This window comes from Dipodomys merriami, unplaced genomic scaffold (assembly GCF_024711535.1).
Source record: "Dipodomys merriami isolate MVZ:Mamm:240054 unplaced genomic scaffold, mDipMer1.0.p SCAF_1107, whole genome shotgun sequence".
Lineage (NCBI taxonomy): Eukaryota > Metazoa > Chordata > Mammalia > Rodentia > Heteromyidae > Dipodomys > Dipodomys merriami.
In genome coordinates this window covers 162501-169184 of record NW_027202391.1, presented here as the reverse complement: position 1 = coordinate 169184, position 6684 = coordinate 162501, and the positions used below count along the sequence as shown (strand labels likewise).

Below are 6684 nucleotides of genomic sequence, written 5' to 3'. Positions count from 1 at the left end.
TAGTGAGCATGTGGATACTATGCAAGATGTTTAACATATAGTTGGTCTAGAGGATGTCACTGGAATATTTTTTTTAATTTTTATTTTTGTTATTGTTGTTGTAGTTGTTGTTGGGGAAGGGGGATCATCAAGCTTGAATTCTGGGCCTGGGCATTGTCCTGGAGCTTCATGCCCAGGGCTAACACTTTATCATTTTGAGCCACAGCTTTACTTGTGGGGTTTTGCTGCTGCTGCTGCTGCTGCTGCTGCTGCTGTTGTTTGTAGATAATTGGAGATAAGAATCTCAGGGACTTTCCTACCCAAGCTGGCTTCCACTCTTGATCCTCAGCTCTCAGTCTTCTGAGGAGCTTGGATAAAAGCTGTGAGCCATTGATGCCTGGTTAATTTCTTTTTTAAAATTTGATAATTTTTGTTTTCATCTGATTTCATATTCTATCAAAATATGTGCGGAATACCTTTTCCCACAGACTCAAGTCTCCTATCACTCTTTCCTGGGGGCTGTCCTGCAAAAGCGCCCTCAACCACTATGAACTCTATGAGGGGCCCTTATGGCAGCTGAGTGTCCAGGGCAAAGGTGGCAGAGGAGGCAGTGACACCTGGGGATTGGGCAGGGGCAGGGCATACATAGAGGAAAGTGAGCACTGCTTGTATGGGCAGCCTCAGTTCAGGAGCAGACAGCCCAGGGGGTTGATGTCACGGGCAGCCCTGGGGGCTCTGTCGGCTGCATGGAGGTAGCAGTGGTGCTGCTGCTGCATCTCCTTGCCTGCCATCGTCTCCATTGTCCCTGAAGCACAGGTGCATGGGCTCCACCTTGAGCGAAGGGGCTTAGGGCAGCCGCTGGCAGTCCGGGATTTTCTGCCAGGGTTGCTCATCCTGCAGGCAGCCAGAAAGTCACACAGGCCATCCAGATGAGGTCGGCATGTGTACAGCCACTGACTGTCTCCCTGAGGCGCTTGACCTGGTGGAGAATCCAGTCCTTGGGTGTTCAGCTGGCAGCAGGGGACTCAGGCTGCTGAGTAGCATCTGGTACTCCCAGCTGCTGGGCAGGGCCCAAAGACCAGACCTCAGGCAGTAGCTGCAAGGTCGAGGCACTGGGCAAGGCGTGGTGCGATGAGCCAAGGTGCCCAGGTCCCTGAGGCCTTGCTGTCTGGTCTCCACTGCCAGCTTGGAGGTTCACAGCCTGGTGGCTGCCCCCTGCTGCTGTATGGCTTTCCAAGGACTCTAGCCTTAGCAGGGTGCTTGGAACCAGAGGCCTCATGTACAGCCCTCCTCCTTTTCACACTGCAGCAGAATTGTGGACCATAACAAGCTGCGCTGACCCGCCCCATTTTGCAAATTTGGTGTTGGAGATGCTGACCTGTGGCCCACAGACCCTCACAGCAGCGGTCTTGGAGCCCAGGAGGCAGTGCCTTTGGCACCCCATCTTGGACAAAAGGACCAGGAGTGGCAGAGGCAAAGGGGCCAGAGTGGCTTTGCAAATGATTTAAGTACACTTTATTTGGGAGTATACTGTCTTCTCAATATGTGTAACATATTAGTTTTGTTAGGTGAATATGTTGGCCATGTCTACACTGGTATTATAAAGAGAATGTACAGAGGGATTAAATTACATGAGTCAGATAATGAATACATTTCCTTTTGTATAGTGCCTTCTTTTCCCTCCCTCCCTCCAAGCCCCTTCCTCCCATTAATTGAATATTTAAGGAATTATCTGAGGAAATATGGACTAATGTACAATAAAATCTTTATGACAGTAGAGGCTTGACCCAATCACATTTATTTTTTTGTAGAATACAGAAATCTATTTTCTGCAATGAAGAAACAACCACGAGCTAACCTTGGAGACTGGAGGGAAGTTACTGGGCACCCTAACCTGGGCACTAAGGAGAAGATCAATCAGCCTGAAAGGATGCCTGAAAGAACACAGAACTGCAGCTGGGTGAGATGATCAAGCAGGTCCAGAGCATTGTAGAGGTGGCATTCACTTACTTTTCTACTGATGATATTCACATACCATCATAGTTTTATTTGCTTTATAAAAGAAAGGAAAGTTTAGAAAGTTCAGCATTGGGAATTTTCCAATGTAAAGACAAGGCTTACTAACAATTATGTTGTGCTCAATAATAATACAGTATGGAAAAAGGATCAGTGTAGAGTATATAAAAACTTTAAGTACTGTGAAGATACTCTTTTATGAATCATGAAACTTTGTCCATGGAGCACAAATCTAATTTTATATGTTTTACAGTCCTGGGATATAATACATACAGTTTTCTGCTATCATTAGAAAAGGTACAGTTCCACATAGTGAAATCCTACATGATTTAGAACTAATTAAGGAGTGTTTTATTCTGTGTCATTAGTAGAAAAATAATTGTTTTGTTTGGCCCCAAATAGCAAATTATTCTCAATGATTATGAACTATTTTGAACCTAATAAAGCTGTTTTGAATTCGAGTTCATTTTTTTTCTGCCAGTTCTGCTGGGACATGAACTCAGTGACTGGGTGCTGCCCTGTAGCTTTATAGCTCTTGGCTAACATTCTACTGCTTGAGACACTGCTATAGTTTTTTTTGCTGGTTGGTCTTTTACTGGTTGGGATAAGAGACTTATAGACGATTTTGCACCAACTGGCTGCAAACCATGATCCTCAAATCTCAGCCTCCTGAGTGGCTTGGATTACAAGCATGAACCATCAGTATGTGACTTCTGTTATGCTTTTTCATAGTAAATTTTCTCAAATGAGACCGAAAATGTATCAATATGTGCATCCATGAATGAGTGAATACACTTATTTCTTCTGTGAAGTAAGTCATAAACTAAATAAGATTAGTTTTTTTTTTTCAAATCGGAGAACAAAACCCAGGGCCTGGCACTTGTGTCTGGCCATTATCTCTCATTGGTTCTCAGAATGACATTTTTCTTTTTTTGCTGCAAAAACTGGCAGTGGCCACTTCATTGGCCCGGATAGAATAGGAGCATCTTCAGAGATTGTGTTTGGGGCCTAAGTGAATGTAAATAATATCTTCCCCACCAGCTAATATGTTCTCATCACTGTCTAAATAATTTCTTTTAGATATATTGTCTTATTATTGTACAAAATAATGGACTCCATTATATTTTCCTATTTTCATACTACTTATTTTCATAATATTCACTTTCATTACACTCTTTTGCCTGTCTCCTCCCATGGTTGCTTCTTGTTTTTACATTTTTCTCTCTCTCTCCCTCCCTCTCTCTTACTCTCGCTTTTTCTCTCTTTCTCTCTCTTTCTCTGCTTGCCTCTCTGCTAGTATTTGCTTTACACTTTCTACCTGCACTCCCCCTTTTAAGCAAAGCCTCAAGTTCTGGGTTTCTGCTTATTAATTGGAATTAAGAATTTTAGCCAGGCATCGGTGGCCCTCACCTGTAATCCTAGCTAGTCAAGGTGCTGAGATCAGAAGATTGCGCTTCAAAGCCAGCCTGGGCAGGCAAGTGCATGAGACTCTTATTTCTAATTAACCACCAGAAAACCAGAAATGGCTATGTGGCTCAAGTGGTAAGGTGCTTGCCTTGAGCTGAAGAGCTGAGGGGTAGTGCCCAGGCCCAGAGGTCAAGCTTCATGTCCTACCAAAAATAAAAGTGTTTCCATAGATTTTTCTTTCAAACCATGATAATAAATTACATTTGTTCATGTAGATAATATAGGAATTTAGTATTGTTGGGTTATTAACAACTACTTAAATTATTTTTGAAAAATCATAATGAACTATGCTTTATGAATCTCATCTTATTCTGAAATATTACAAAAACAGTAGAGTTCTTCTATAGGGTCCCAATGTAATAGGAAGCCCTGTTCTATATCAGAAGTATCTATCAACCATTTGTTTCTCTTGTATCTTATTTTACATCTATTCAATTATTATTTTTATTTGTCAATTATCTTTCAGTAGTTGTGCAAAGGAGTTGCCATATAACAAAAGCAGTTTATGAATACAGTGCATATTGATTTGTGCCACACCTACAATAATCACACCCCCCTCTGACCCACCATTCCCTTATATTTCTTAGTTTTGCAGTATAGGCAATGAATTCCTTTTTAGCAAATTTAATTTTATTTATTTATTTATTTATTTATTTATTTATTTATTTATTTATTTATTTATTTATTTATTTATTGTCAGGCATGGGGTTTGAACTCTGGGATTGGGCATTATCCCTCAGCTGTTGCACTCAAGATGAGCACTCTACCACTTGAGCCAGAGCGCCACTTCCTGTTTTTTAGTGGTTTATTGGAGATAAGGGTGACATGGAGTTTCCTGCCCGGGCTGGCTTTGAACTGAGACCCTCAGATCTCAGCTTCCTGTGTAGCTAAGATTACAGGCCTGAGTGGCCTGTGCCCAGCTGATTATAGTTATTTTAAAGAGGTTGTGTAGAGGGATTTCATTTACATAAGTCAGATGAGAACATTTCCTTTCATACAACATCTTCTGTTCCCTCACTTTCTCCCAATGAGCTTGACTACATTCTGACCCTTCCTCCCTTCATTTGTCTACACTTTCCCCACCCTCTTTTTGATGTACCCCAATTTCTTGCATTAATATTCTCAGGCTTTGTCCTAGTCTTTCTAAAGATTATACTACTTGGGCCACATTGCCAGCAGCGATGGTGGAGCAGGAAGGCTCTCACAATGAAGCCCACAATCACATGGAAGTTAAGCTGCATGGAGAATGGCGGCCAGTATGGGGCACACCAAATGTACTGGACCATCTTCTTCAGGTACATGTCCCAGAGCAAGCCCTCTGAGGCCCAAGAGCTCATGTGCTCAGGAGCATACTGCTGTTCTTCCTTCATGGCCAGCAAAACAGCACAGCAGAGCTGTCCATGCTGGTGTGGAGTCCCTGAAATGGATGTAGATGGCAGAAATGGATGGAGTGTCTGGCTAGGGTGTTCAGTTGATGGACCCCTTCTCCAGAGCCCTGAAGTGTTCCAGTTGGGGTTCCTGGAAATGGGGCCATCCTTAGCTCCTTCCATTTTGGGCCCTGACCCTGTGGAAAGAGCCGAACTACTGGGAATCTTGATACTACTTTCTACACTCCACAGACGGTGAGGGCTGCGCCAACATGCTGGTGGAGGACTCCACGGCCCACAGCTTCCATGGCAAGTGGACATACTTGTGGCTCAGGCAGTGCTGCAGTTTCTCTATTGGAAAACAAAACTAGGTCTGTGGTCTTCATCATGTATGCACAGAAGCAACATCCATCAAGCACGGGCCGCCCTCCATCCAATCCCTGCTCCACTTCATCTGATTTCTGCTGCTGGCCTTGGATGGCAGCAAGCTAACCACGTTCTTGGTGCTGTGAGAGCAGTTCCAGCCCTCCCTGTGCAGGTACCCAATACATGACAAGTAGCTCGACAGGACAGAACAGGACAGGAGAGTTGTCCCTCAGGGTACATCCCAAGCTTTTGTCTTCCTATGGAGGCAGTTGGCCACGTCCTGGCCTCCCTTAGTTACTCTATCACCTACAATTTTTCTTAGTTATGCTCTATGTATTAAAAACTTCCTTAAAGACAAGTTATACTGTTCATGGAGTTCATACTCACAGCTCTAAATACTGAGATGCCTAAAATATATCATTCTGCTTTGAGTAAATTCCCTCCAAAAGGTTTTCCAATTCAGAAGTTTATCTTGAATGGATTTTATAAAACGTTTCAAATGTTATACAAAAAAATAAGGACTAAGTAAATGAACGATCAAGTACTTAATGATTAGAAGACTCAATGTCCTGAAACAATTCTCCTTAACTGCTCAGTACATAGAGTATAATTCCAGACAAAATTCAGCCAGATATTTTTTATGAGAAACTTTTAAGAGGGCAAATAGTATTTCCTCACTTTCTAAGGAAATATTTTTGTAGAATCAAAATGATCTCTTCAAAGTTTTAGGAAAAGTCAATAATAAATTCATCAGTACCTAGAGTTTTATAGATTGCAATGCATTTAAATGTAAATTGAGAAAATTTGTGTAGATTCCATTTTTTTCGTTCTTCCTTAAGTAGGTTTGATAGGTTTCATCTTTGAATAAATCATCTGAAGTTGTTTATTACTGTACTTTTAAATTTTATAACGGTAGGATTTCTGATAAAGTACTCATTTGTTTTGGTTATTGGCAACTGGTTTCTTCTCTGTTTTGTTATTTTGTATTTTGATACGTCTTTTAAAATATATATCCATTTATTGATCTATTCAGACACAGCTTCTATTTTCATTGATTTTCTCTGCTGTGTTCAAAAGCAGGATTTTTTTGCCACTTAACGAAATGATTCTTAAATAGAAAAGCAAAAGAAGAATAGAATAGAAAAATAAGAGTATCAGTTCAAGCTTGTAATCCTATCTACTCAGTAGGCAAAGAGCTGAGAATTTTGTTTCAAAGCCAGCCAGGGGAGGAAAACCTGTGAGATTCCTATCTCCAACTAAACACCAAAAATGCTGAAAATGGAGTTTGTGGCTCAAGTAGCAGAGCACTGAGCTAGAATTACATATGTGAATCCCCAGTGTCCTGGTAAGTTGTGTTTGTTTTTTCTTTTTTTGAGGAGTGTAAATGTTTACAATTTTTAAGTCCTTAACGTAGCCCACGGCATGTAGTATGAAGTTACACATGGTCTGATCTACTGTCCATATGGTAATCACTGAGATTTAAAATTCT

At 41.5% G+C, this 6684-nt stretch overlaps 1 pseudogene; it reads left to right on the top strand.

The window, feature by feature from the left end:
- Nucleotides 1-1256: 1256 nt before the first annotated feature.
- The window catches only part of LOC138822499 (Golgi to ER traffic protein 4 homolog pseudogene), a 10048-nt pseudogene continuing 4620 nt past the window's right edge, over nt 1257-6684 (top strand).